Consider the following 12,253-nt stretch of genomic DNA (forward strand, 5'->3'; position numbering starts at 1 on the left):
AAGTTAAGAAAAATGACTGGTAGATTCCCCAGCTTCATTTCCCCTCCCGTCAAATACCAACAGCTTATGGGAAAACAATCCACCAGCCACTATCCTTAATTAGACTAGGGAAGAGACAAGTTCTGACAGATACCTAGACTTGGAGGTTAGCAATTTGTCAAAACTTGCTGTGCTTCTATATAAATATTCAAAGACAGCCCCAAATAGCCCAACTCTTAGTAGATACCAGCTGAATTTTTGGACAAGGGTTTAGCACTTTTCTGAAATAGTGCTATATAACACTGTTTTGGAGAAGAACTGAGCCCATGTTTAAAAGTAGCTTGAAAACAGCTGAAAACCACACACCATCATCTTCTCAGCCAGGCTATTTGGCAAAGAGATGCGTACTTAGATCCGTAATATGCTTAGAGATAAATTCCATTGGATTTGGTGGGATTTACTTCTACCTAGATCTCAGGCTGGCAGGATCTATTGGGGATTTCAGTAGAATTTTGAGATCCATGATCTGGAGCCAAATAGATATAAACATGCACTTAGAATTTATCTTAAGAATCAAAACTGAATAGCATTGCCAGACAGCACTTTTTCTCACTCTCTGGGTGGGGAGGATACAGATTCTTCTGCATCCGCCAACTATGCCCTCACAAGCCCTGTAGAAGGGAGAGAAGAAGCCAAACTTTCAGGTTGAACAGGGGTAAGAAAAACAAACAAAAAATGTACAAGTGGTTGCATAGCAGGGGTGCTATTCAACAGGTTTTGACAGCTTCTGGAGAACCGGTAATGGAAATTTTGAGTAATTCAGAAAACCAGCAAATACCACTTCTTGCTGACCCCACAGTGGGGTGGGAATGGAGATTTTGCAATATCCTTCCCCCAGAAGTGGGTAGGGAATGGAAATTTTGCAGTATCCTTCCCCTGCCATGCCCACCAAGCCATGCCCACCAAGCCACACCACGTCCACGAAGCCACATCCACAGAACCGTAAAAAAATTTGAATTCCACCACTGTTGCATAGACGGGGCCATAACTATCATTGTACATGCTGAGAAGTTGGGTGTTTAGGTACGTAGGATTCATTTCCTCAGTGCTGACACCAAAGCTACACAATTTCACCAGCACACAAGCCAACCATGCCCATGGGTAAATGAGGTGAGCAACCCTAAACTCACAGGCCATGCAACCCCTTCAGTATTCTGCATTTCTGTTCTTGCAATTCCCAATGCTACCTAGATTATGTGTCCTTGACATCTGGTGGCAAACTGCCAAGCAACAGTAGTGCAATATACTGTTTACTTGGGAATAAAAAGAAAATAAAATTGGTATGCTTACTTAGGATTGGTCATTTAGAAAACTCAACTCCTCAACCCTGGCTCAGTTCTGCAGATACCATTCCGTTATTGACTCAACTTATTGCAGGCTCAACCAGATAAAAAATATCCATTTCTGGCCTAAATATGTCAATGCAGACAAAGAAAGCAAGAATTAAAATCAGCAGCTAAAGACTATATACATCTGGGACATCTGGCTGTCTTATGAAACTGCCATAAGAAAACATGTAGAATGCCCAATAACAAAAATCCATGCCTTTACTATAAATTCTATTTCGAGTGAATGCATAAAAATTAGTTCCATCAGTCATTTTCAAACTAAATAACTTTAAAGATGTGGACTTCAGCTCCCAGAATTTCCCAAAAACGTATAGGCGTATATGTCTACTCTAATGTCTACTCAACGTATATGTCTACTCTAATTTCATATCACCACCAAATGGATTTATAACTGTCTGACAAACCTCACTCAATAAGTAATAGAACTACATCTATATGGAAGTAAGTAAGCAATGAGGTCAGGGGTGGGTTTCACTTACCTTTACAACCGATTTACGCGCACGCACACTGTCCGCGCATATGCCCAGCCTTCTGCGCATGCGCTTTGCCCACTCACGCACCTTCTGCACATGTGCCCAGCCATGTAAACATGCCTAAATAGCACGACTTGGAGCCGGGGCAGGTGGGCAGGCGCAGGCCCGCCCCCACCCGCGATTGCTGCTACCGGTTCACCTGAACTGGTGTGAACTGGCTGAATACTACCTCTGAATGAGGTCCCATATAGTTCCATTGTAGGCCTTGGACTCATCAATATCATCATAAACAATTTAGATCAGGGGTCTCCAACCTTGGCAACTTTAAGCCTGGAGGACTTCAACTCCCAGAATTCCCCAGATTCTGGGAGTTGAAGTCCTCCAGGCTTAAAGTTGCCAAGGTTGGAGACCCCTGATTTAGAGAAAGGAATAGAAGGGAAACTCATCAGATTTGCAGATGACACTAAACTGGCAGAAACAGCCAACACCCCAGAAGACAAGCTCAAGATCCAGATGGATCTTGACAGACTTGAACACTGGGCCCTATCTAACAAAATGAAATTCAGTGGTGAGAAAAGTGAGGTTCTAGGTTTAGGCAAGAAAAGTCAAATCTACAGGTACAGATTGTGAAACCTGGCTTAATAGTAGTAATTGTGAGAGGCTGACCCTGGATCATCTTGTTTAGAAGAAATACTTTCAAATCTTTCTCAGCCTCATTGGTTCTGAAATGCATGACATTAAAAAGGGTCATTTCATAAGCTTCTTTAGAGGAAATGATTAGATGCTGTAATATTTTCCAAGAAAGAAAGAAAAACATGCCCGTTGTGCACACTTAAATTAGTTGTCTGGGCCTCAGTGGCCCTTAGCCCTTCTCTATTATTTTCAGAGACTTCAGGTCCTGCATTTTCAAGATCAATCCAGTTTCTAGGTATCTTGGAGAATTTTCTGGTGTTCATTCTACCAATAGAATGAAATCTGACCCTGCTTTATTGTTTGCCTGACTGGAAAACACAGAATAAAATTCAGAATAAAAATGTCAGATGTACACCACTAAAACACCCCCAAAGTATATTCATAAATTATTCAATTTATATGAATAAATTGATTGGGGTTTAAAGAATTTTCATATAACTACAAGGATGGACAGATAAGATGGCAGGTCTTCACACACAAATTGTGTTTTTATCAATACTCTACTTGTCTTTTGAAACAAGTGAGCAGCTTTTACTTCTCTTTGTTTGCAGATGAAACCAAGGTACCAAAGACAGGTAGCAAAAGACCAGGCTAGGAGAAAAAGAGAAGGCTAACTAGAAGCTGAGAGAGTGGTCACCATCCAAGCCCCAGATCCCACAGTAACAGTATTGTCAAAAAGGCATCAAGAGTTGTTAACCTAATTTTGCAAAACTTCTTCTCTAGTAACATTGTATTGCTAACTAGGGCATACAAAATCTTTGCCAGACCAATTCTCGAATACAGCTCATCTGCCTGGAATCCACATATCGGACATTAATATGATTGAGCAGGTCCAGAAGTACTTCACAAGAAGAGTACTCCACTCCTCTACTCACAACAGAATCCCTTATGCCACCAGACTTGAAATTTTGGGCTTGGACAATCTGGAACTGTGCCACCTGCCGCCTGTGGTACAGTACACAAAATTATCTGCTACAATGTCTTACCTGTCAACAACTTCTTCAGCTCAACCTCAATAATACATGGGCAAACAATCGGTACAAACTCAAGGTAAACTGCTCCAAACTCAATTGCAGAAAATATTTCGGCAACAGAGTGGTCAGTGCCTGGAATGCTCTACCTGACTCTGTTGTTACATCATCAAACCCTCACAGCTTCAACCTAAACTGTCTACCATGGACCCCGTCCCTAAGAGGTCCATAAAGGGGGCGTGCATAAGCGCACCAGCGTGCCTACCATCCCTGTCCTACTGTCCCCATTTATTTGTATTCATTTCTTTCGTATCCATTTTTATATTTATACCTGCTATCTTGTACATGTTTGACAAACTAATAAATACAAATCATCCTGCTATTTCCCCTCCACACTTCACAGGTTAGTTGCAGGAGAAAAAGAAGCCTAGGAAGCAAATATATTAAGAAGTCTCTCTATTTTCATCTTAGGGCACTTTCACAAAATTTTGATGCTAAGATACCACCCTTTCAAAGCTGTTAAAAGTGGACCTGCTAATCACCTTTATTCATAATGATCCTGGAACATTGAGGACACAATAAGATGGTGACAGCCCTTTGTCCAACTGAGCTATAGAAGCATGCAAAATTGTGATGTGGTCAATTCAGCTCCAAGATGAATTGCTCCAAGAAAAGCAACAGATTGTCTTTATGGGCTGCATAAACAGAGGGATAGAATCAAGATCACGTGAAGTGTTAATACCACTTTATAATGCCTTGGTAAGGCCACACTTGGAATATTGCATTCAGTTTTGGTCGCCATGACGTAAAAAAGATGTTGAGACTCTAGAAAGAGTGCAGAGAAGAGCAACAAAGATGATTATGGGACTGGAGGCTAAAACATGAAGAACGGTTGCAGGAACTGGGTATGTCTAGTTTAATGAAAAGAAGGACTAGGGGAGACATGATAGCAGTGTTCCAATATCTCAGGGGTTGCCACAAAGAAGAGGGAGTCAAACTATTTTCCAAAGCACCTGAGGGTAGAACAAGAAGCAATGGGTGGAAACTTATCAAGGAGAGAAGCAACTTAGAATTAAGGAGAAATTTCCTGACAGTTAGAACAATCAATAAGTGGAACGACTTGCCTGCAGAAGTTGTGAATGCTCCAACACTGGAAATTTTTAAGAAAATGTTGGATAGCCATTTGTCTGAAATGGTGTAGGGTTTCCTGCTTCGGCAGGGGGTTGGATTAGAAGACCTCCAAGGTCCCTTCCAACTCTGTTATTATGTTATGTTATGTCTTCATTGCCATTCCACACAAAGAGAAATGAAGTAAAATGGCTAGTGCCCCTAACACTTTTTACATGTTTTTTCTGGTGGTCTGCAAAATAAACAACAACAACCAAAGAGGTTGTAATGTTGCCTAGTTGCAAAGTAGCATAGATATTATATCAAAACATGCAGAATACCATTTTATTGATTTTTGCAGGTGGGTGACCCTTTTGCTATTTATTCCAAAAATAGATTTTTTTAAAAAATATTTAAATTTATATTTAAAACTTCTTTCACTAAGTACTGAAGGAAACTCATCAGTAAATGCTATAAAACTTGTCAATCCAAAGATTCCTAATAAAGTAGATGAAAAGCAATTAAGAAGTAATTCCAAAAGTGATTAAGAAATTAGGCTGCATGAACCTTGTGTCCATATAGGCTGTGAGCTTGATTTTGGAGATTCTAACAGACTTAGTCTAACGGGCCTTGGATACAGATGGTTTTGAAATAAGATTTTGAAATTAATTATAAGAATCCTTCCCGTGGGAAAATGGTATTGTTTTGATTTTTTTTAAAAAAATGATAGGATGGGCCTTTGGACACTAGAAGGAACCAGAAGGAACTAAAGAGTGCCGTTTTAGAAAGACTGTGTTTAAAATATGTTATGGAAGAGGAACAATTTTATCAGACAAGACTGAGACTGATTTAAAAATGAAAGAATGATTTAAAAAAATACTACATTGGATATGCAAATGGTTGATGTTTTAATAATTAAAAAGCATATATAAATAACAAAGAATGCTTCGGATAACTTTTCTATATTGGATTTTCAGAAAGAACCTGTTAAAGTTTTGAAGGATTTTATAGAATAGAATAGAATAGAATTTTTTATTGGCCAAGTGTGATTGGACACACAAGGAATTTGTCTTGGTGCATATGCTCTCAGTGTACATAAAAGAAAAGATATCTTCATCAAGGTACAACATTTACAACACAAATGATGGTCAATATAGCAATATAAATCATAAGGATTACCTTATGACAAAGACCAAAAAAACAAATAAAAGGAAATCAAGTTTATGTATGTGTGTGTGTATAAAAAATTATTTTTTATTTTCTGCAACCCAACAAGTTAGGACTTGTTTAGAATTAGAACTGCAGAAATTGTTACCAACCTACCTTCCATTGAGGAAGGACGAGTCAAAAAGAGGGCTGTGAAAATATTTACAGACCCCTCACATCCTGGACATAAACTGTTTCAACTCCTATCCTCAAAACGATACTATAGAGCACTGCCCACCAGAACATTAACATACTATTAATCTTCCCATCACCTATCTCCTTCCACTTATGACTGTATGACTATTACTTTCTTGCTTGTATCCTTACAATTTATATTGATCTTGATTGTTTCCTGATTGCTTATTTGTACCCTATGACTATCATTAAGTGTTGTACCTTATGATTCTTGATGAAGGTATCTTTTCTTTTGTGTACACTGAGAGCATATGCACCAAGACAAATTCCTTGGGTCAATAAAAAATTCTATTCTATTCTAAAAAAAAAAGTTAAAATACAAAATCAAACTCCCCAAAACAGACATAATGAAAGATTATTTAAAAAGTGCATGAAAGGAAGAAAGGATACTCGGATACAGGCAACAGCAGAATCAGATTTTGAATCAAATGGATTGGAAATTAATTTGTTCCTGACAGAGTTGAAGAAGGAACTTTGTTGGAAAATTACAGGATTGCTGGAGTTGAAACGGCTATGAACTCAAGGGATTTTAAGACGATAGAATGGATTGGTTATGAATTGGACTTTTTAAAGAAAATGCATGGACTTATTGAAAACAAATGTGGAGATATTTATAACAGAGATCCATAATTTTGGAAATGAAATTTAATTATATTGAAAGGGGGAAGTTAGGAATTGATGATTGTAGGGGTATAATTAAGTTGGGACTAAATTTTTTTAGCATATGTTTGTTTTATTTTTAACTATACCTTGTGCTCGTTCTGGGAAGTCGGGGGGGGGAGGGGGGTTGTGAAGGGAGGGGGAGGGGAGGTGGGGGGAAAGGGAGGAAAAAATTTCTGTAAAACTTTTTGAATTAAAAAAAAAAGAAAAGAAATGTGGAGATATTTACAACAGAGATCCATAATTTTGGAAATGAAATTTAATTATATTGAAAGATGTTAGTTACAATTTTTAGGAAAAGTTTTATTATTAAAAATCAGCCAAGGATATTTGGTCCTGGATGAACCAGAGACAATGACTGTAGTGGATAAGGCTGAAACTGGAGCCACTGCAGACTTAAATGACTTAAATACAATAATATATTGTTTTCAGAGCATTTTAAAATTTTGCTGTTAGGCTTACCTATTAACTGTTAATGGAGTTATAGAAGCTTATATATTATAGACCTGTTTTACAAGGGGGGGAAACTACTAATGTTGGATATATTTATCAGTGTTCACTGAAAAGTAATTAAGTTTTATGACATTATTTGAAGGGATTAAAGATCTTCTAATCCAACCCGCTGCTCAAGGCAGGAGCCTGTATATCATCCCGGACAAATGAATGTTAAAACTTTTCTTGAAAATCTCCCAAAAATGGCAAGCTGTTTCATTGGTTAATTGCTCTCACTGTCAAGAAACTACTCCTTAGTTCCAGGTAGGGTCTGTCTTTAATAGAATAGAATAGAATTTTATTGGCCAAGTGTGATTGGACACACAAGGAATTTGTCTTGGTGCATATGCTCTCAGTGTACATAAAAGAAAAGATACGTTCATCAAGGTATCTTTTCTTTTATGTGATGAGCTTCCACCTGTTGTTTCTTTTCCTGTCCTCAGGTGCTTTGGAGAATAAGTCAACCTCTTATCTCTGTGGCTGCCCATCAAGTACTGGAAGACAGCTATTATGTCACCCTTAGTTATTCTCTTCATTAGACTAGACATATCTACAACCATTCAATGTACAGTTTAGTCCCCAGACCTCTTATCAACTTCTCTGCAGTTCCAAAACTTTTGGAAGGAACCAGATTGGTGATGACAGCGTATTTCAAAATAGTGTGTGAAAGTTGAAGCTTACTAATGCCTATTCTTAAATTGATGAATAGGGTGATTAACCTTATGTTAGAAAGGTTCTCACTTTTGAACAGGGAGAAAAGTGCAAAGCATGAATTTGGGAAGAGGCAAGAGATAGGGGAAATTATTCATTCTCATGTAGATACTGTTGCAAATGCTCCAATACTGGAAGTTTTTAAGAAGAGATTGGATAACCAATTGTCTGAAATGGTACAGGGTTTCCTGACTAAACAGGAGGTTGGACTAGAAGACCTGAAACTTGGCCTGGCTAGTCTAGTGAAGAGAAGGACCAGGGGAGACAGGATAGTATCTTCCAATATTTGAGAGGCTGCCACAGAGAGGAGGGGGTCAAGCTATTCTCCAAAGCCCCTGAAGGCCAGAAAAGGAATAAGGGATGGAAACTGACCAAGGAGAGAATCAACCTAGAAATAAGGAGGAATTTTTTGACAGAGCAATCAACCAATGAAACAGAAGTTGCCTTCAGAGGATGTGTGAGCTTCATCACTGGAAGCTTTCAAGAAGAGACTGGACTGCCATCTGTTAGAAATGGTGTAGGAACTGCTTGGGTGGGGGTTAGACTATATGACCTACGAGGTCCCTTCCAACACTGTTAATCTGTAAACCTCCAAGGTCCTTTCCAATTCTGTCATTCTATTCTATTCTAGATGTGAGAACAGCATATCATGCGAATGGGATCATTTAAAGCTCAAGGGGGGAACTAGAAGAGGTTAACATAACATAACATCAGAGTTGGAAGGGACCTTGGAGGCCTTCTAGTCCAACCCCCTGCCCAGGCAGGAAACCCTACACCATCTCAGTCAGATGGTTATCCAACATTTTCTTAAAAATTTCCAGTGTTGGAGCATTCACAACTTCTGAAGGCAAGTCGTTCCACTTATTAATTGTTCTAACTGTCAGAAAATTTCTCCTTAGTTCTAAGTTGCTTCTTTCTTTGATCAGTTTCCACCCATTGCTTCTTGTTCTACCCTCAGGTGCTTTGGAGAACAGCCCGACTCCCTCTTCTTTGTGGCAGCCCTGAGATATTGGAACACAGCTATCATGTCTCCCCTAGTCCTTTTTTTTGTTAAACTAGACATACCCAGTTCCTGCAATCGTTCTTCATATGTTTTATCCTCCAGTCCCCTAATCATCTTTGTTGCTCTTCTCTGCACTCTTTCTAGAGTCTCAACATCTTTTTTACATCGTGGCGACCAAAACTGGATGCAATATTCCAAGTGTGGCCTTACCAAGGCATTATAAAGTGGTACTAACACTTCACGTGATCTTGATTCTATCCCTCTGTTTATGCAGCCCAGAACTGTGTTGGCTTTTTTAACAGCTGCTGCACACTGCTGGCTCATATCTAAATGGTTATCCACTAGGACTCCAAGATCCCTCTCACAGGTACTACTATTGAGCAAGGTACCACATATACGGTACTGGTGCATTTTGTTTTTTTGGCCTAAATGTAGAACCTTACTTTTTTCACTGTTGAATTTCATTTTGTTAGATAGCACCCAATGTTCAAGTCTGTCAAGATCTTTCTGTAACTTGAGCCTATCTTCTGGAGTGTTGGCTATTCCTGCCAGCTTGGTGTCATCTGCAAATTTGATGAGTTCCCCATCTATCCCCTCATCCAAGTCATTGATGAAGATGTTGAAGAGTACTGGGCCTAAAACAGAGCCTTGGGGTACTCCACTGCATACTTCCCTCCATGTGGATGTAGTTCCGTTGAGGACTACACGTTGAGTGCGGTTGGTCAGCCAGTTACGAATCCATCTTGTTATGTTTGGGTATTGACGAGGCAGGAGACCAGGTTAGTGACAACAGCTCTTTAATATAGTGTGACCCAGCAAAACTCTGGAGAAAAACCTCTCCTTATATACACTTCAGCCTGAGGCTGCAACCAATCAGGAACGAGATATTTCCCGCCTAAAACTCCCGCCAAAACTTACAGTAATACATTACACTCCTTCCCTCCCAGAAGGCACTTTGCCAATATTTGCATATTACTTCTCTACGTAGTCCTGCAGGTACGTGGGGCGTCTCCTGACTCTCCCGGACCTCGCAGTTCACTGGAGTTGAGTCGAGCTTGCGGAGGGACTTTTCGTTCCTCTGAGCTCCTCCTCCCGGCCATCCGGCCCTGGATTATTCGCCGGCTCGGACCTGCTGTCCTCTAGAGGGCCTGAGGGTGTCGCTGGACCTCGCCTGACTCAGATAAGTCTCTGTTTGGTTCTATGCTTTCTGTTTGTTCTCGGCTCCAGTCAGCTGTGGGGTTAATTAAATCATAGTCAGGGCTCGTCTCGCCTAATTCTGCCTTATCGCTCAATCTGTTTCTTAATTGATCTATGTGGCGCCTCCAAACTCTGCCATCGTCTATTTCCACTAGATAAGATTTGGGGCCCGTTTGTCTATGACTATCCCCTCTTCCAGTTTGGGCCGTCGCTGTAATTATGTGCCCACACTGAGTCTCCTATGTTTAATTCTCGGATTCTATCTGGTTTTGTTTTGAACCCGTCCTGCACGTAGTTCGGTGTAGCCGGTCTAGCGGGCACCTTAGCTTCCGCCCCATTAATAGCTCGGCTGGGCTGCGGCGGTGGCCACACAGGGGTCCTGTGTTGGGCGGTTAGGAATCGTCGATTTGTGCCTGCCAATCGCCGGGCCGCCGTGATAGCGCTTCTTTCGCACTCCGAACAAAAGCGTTCAGCAAGGCCGTTCGACGCAGGGTGGAACGGCGCTGAGAGGCATGTCGGATGCCCTCTTCAGCCAGGTACCCTTCAAATAATGCTGCGGTGAACTGTGGGCGTTATCGGACACGAGGGTGTCCGGTAGCCCGTGCGTGGCGAAAAGGTGTTTTAGTGCTGAGATGACAGCTCCGCGGTTGTGGATTTCATTAGGATGATCTCCAGCCATTTGGAGAATGCATCCACCACAATTAGAAATGTTTGGCCGTGGAAGGGCGGCAAAATCAATGTGTATGCGGGACCAAGGGCCTTGGGGTTTCTCCACTCCAACACTGGGGCCGTGGGTGGTAGTGGTCTGGATTCCTGACATACCTGGCATCGGCCAACCCTGTCACTGATTTCCCTGTCCATTAGGGGCCACCAGACATAGCTCCTGGCTAGCCCTTCATCCTTACAATTCCTGGGTGACCCTCATGCAGTAGTTCCAGGACTTTTTCTCAGCTTCTCTGGAACTACCACCCTATCCCCCAGAGCAGGCACCCCTTGCACAGACAATTCTTTTCTTTACAAATTCCACGGTTGTAGGAACTGGGTATGTCTAGCTTAATGAAAAGAAGGATTAGAGGAGACATGATAGCAGTGTTCCAATATCTCAGGGGTTGCCACAAAGAAGAGGGAGTCAAACTATTTTCCAAAGCACCTGAGGGTAGAACAAGAAGCAATGGGTGAAAACTAATCAAGGAGAGAAGCAACTTAGAACTGAGGAGAAATTTCCTGACAGTTAGAACAATCAATAAGTGGAACGACTTGCCTGCAGAAGTTGTGAATGCTCCAACACTGGAAATTTTTAAGAAAATGTTGGATAGCCATTTGTCTGAAATGGTGTAGGGTTTCCTGCTTCGGCAGGGGGTTGGATTAGAAGACCTCCAAGGTCCCTTCCAACTCTGTTATTATGTTATGTTATGTCTTCATTGCCATTCCACACAAAGAGAAATGAAGTAAAATGGCTAGTGCCCCTAACACTTTTTACATGTTTTTTCTGGTGGTCTGCAAAATAAACAACAACAACCAAAGAGGTTGTAATGTTGCCTAGTTGCAAAGTAGCATAGATATTATATCAAAACATGCAGAATACCATTTTATTGATTTTTGCAGGTGGGTGGCCCTTTTGCTATTTATTCCAAAAATAGATTTTTTAAAAAAATATTTAAATTTATATTTAAAACTTCTTTCACTAAGTACTGAAGGAAACTCATCAGTAAATGCTATAAAACTTGTCAATCCAAAGATTCCTAATAAAGTAGCTGAAAAGCAATTAAGAAGTAATTCCAAAAGTGATTAAGAAATTAGGCTGCATGAACCTTGTGTCCATATAGGCTGTGAGCTTGATTTTGGAGATTCTAACAGACTTAGTCTAACGGGCCTTGGATACAGATGGTTTTGAAATAAGATTTTGAAATTAATTATAAGAATCCTTCCCATGGGAAAATGGTATTGTTTTGATTTTTTTTTAAAAAATGATAGGATGGGCCTTTGGACACTAGAAGGAACCAGAAGGAACTAAAGAGTGCCGTTTTAAAAAGACTGTGTTTAAAATATGTTATGGAAGAGGAACAATTTTACCAGACAAGACTGAGACTGATTTAAAAATGAAAGAATGATTTAAAAAAATACTACATTGGATATGCAAATGGTTGATGTTTTAAT

Source organism: Ahaetulla prasina, chromosome 2, assembly GCF_028640845.1.
Source record: "Ahaetulla prasina isolate Xishuangbanna chromosome 2, ASM2864084v1, whole genome shotgun sequence".
Taxonomy (NCBI): Eukaryota; Metazoa; Chordata; class Lepidosauria; order Squamata; family Colubridae; genus Ahaetulla; species Ahaetulla prasina.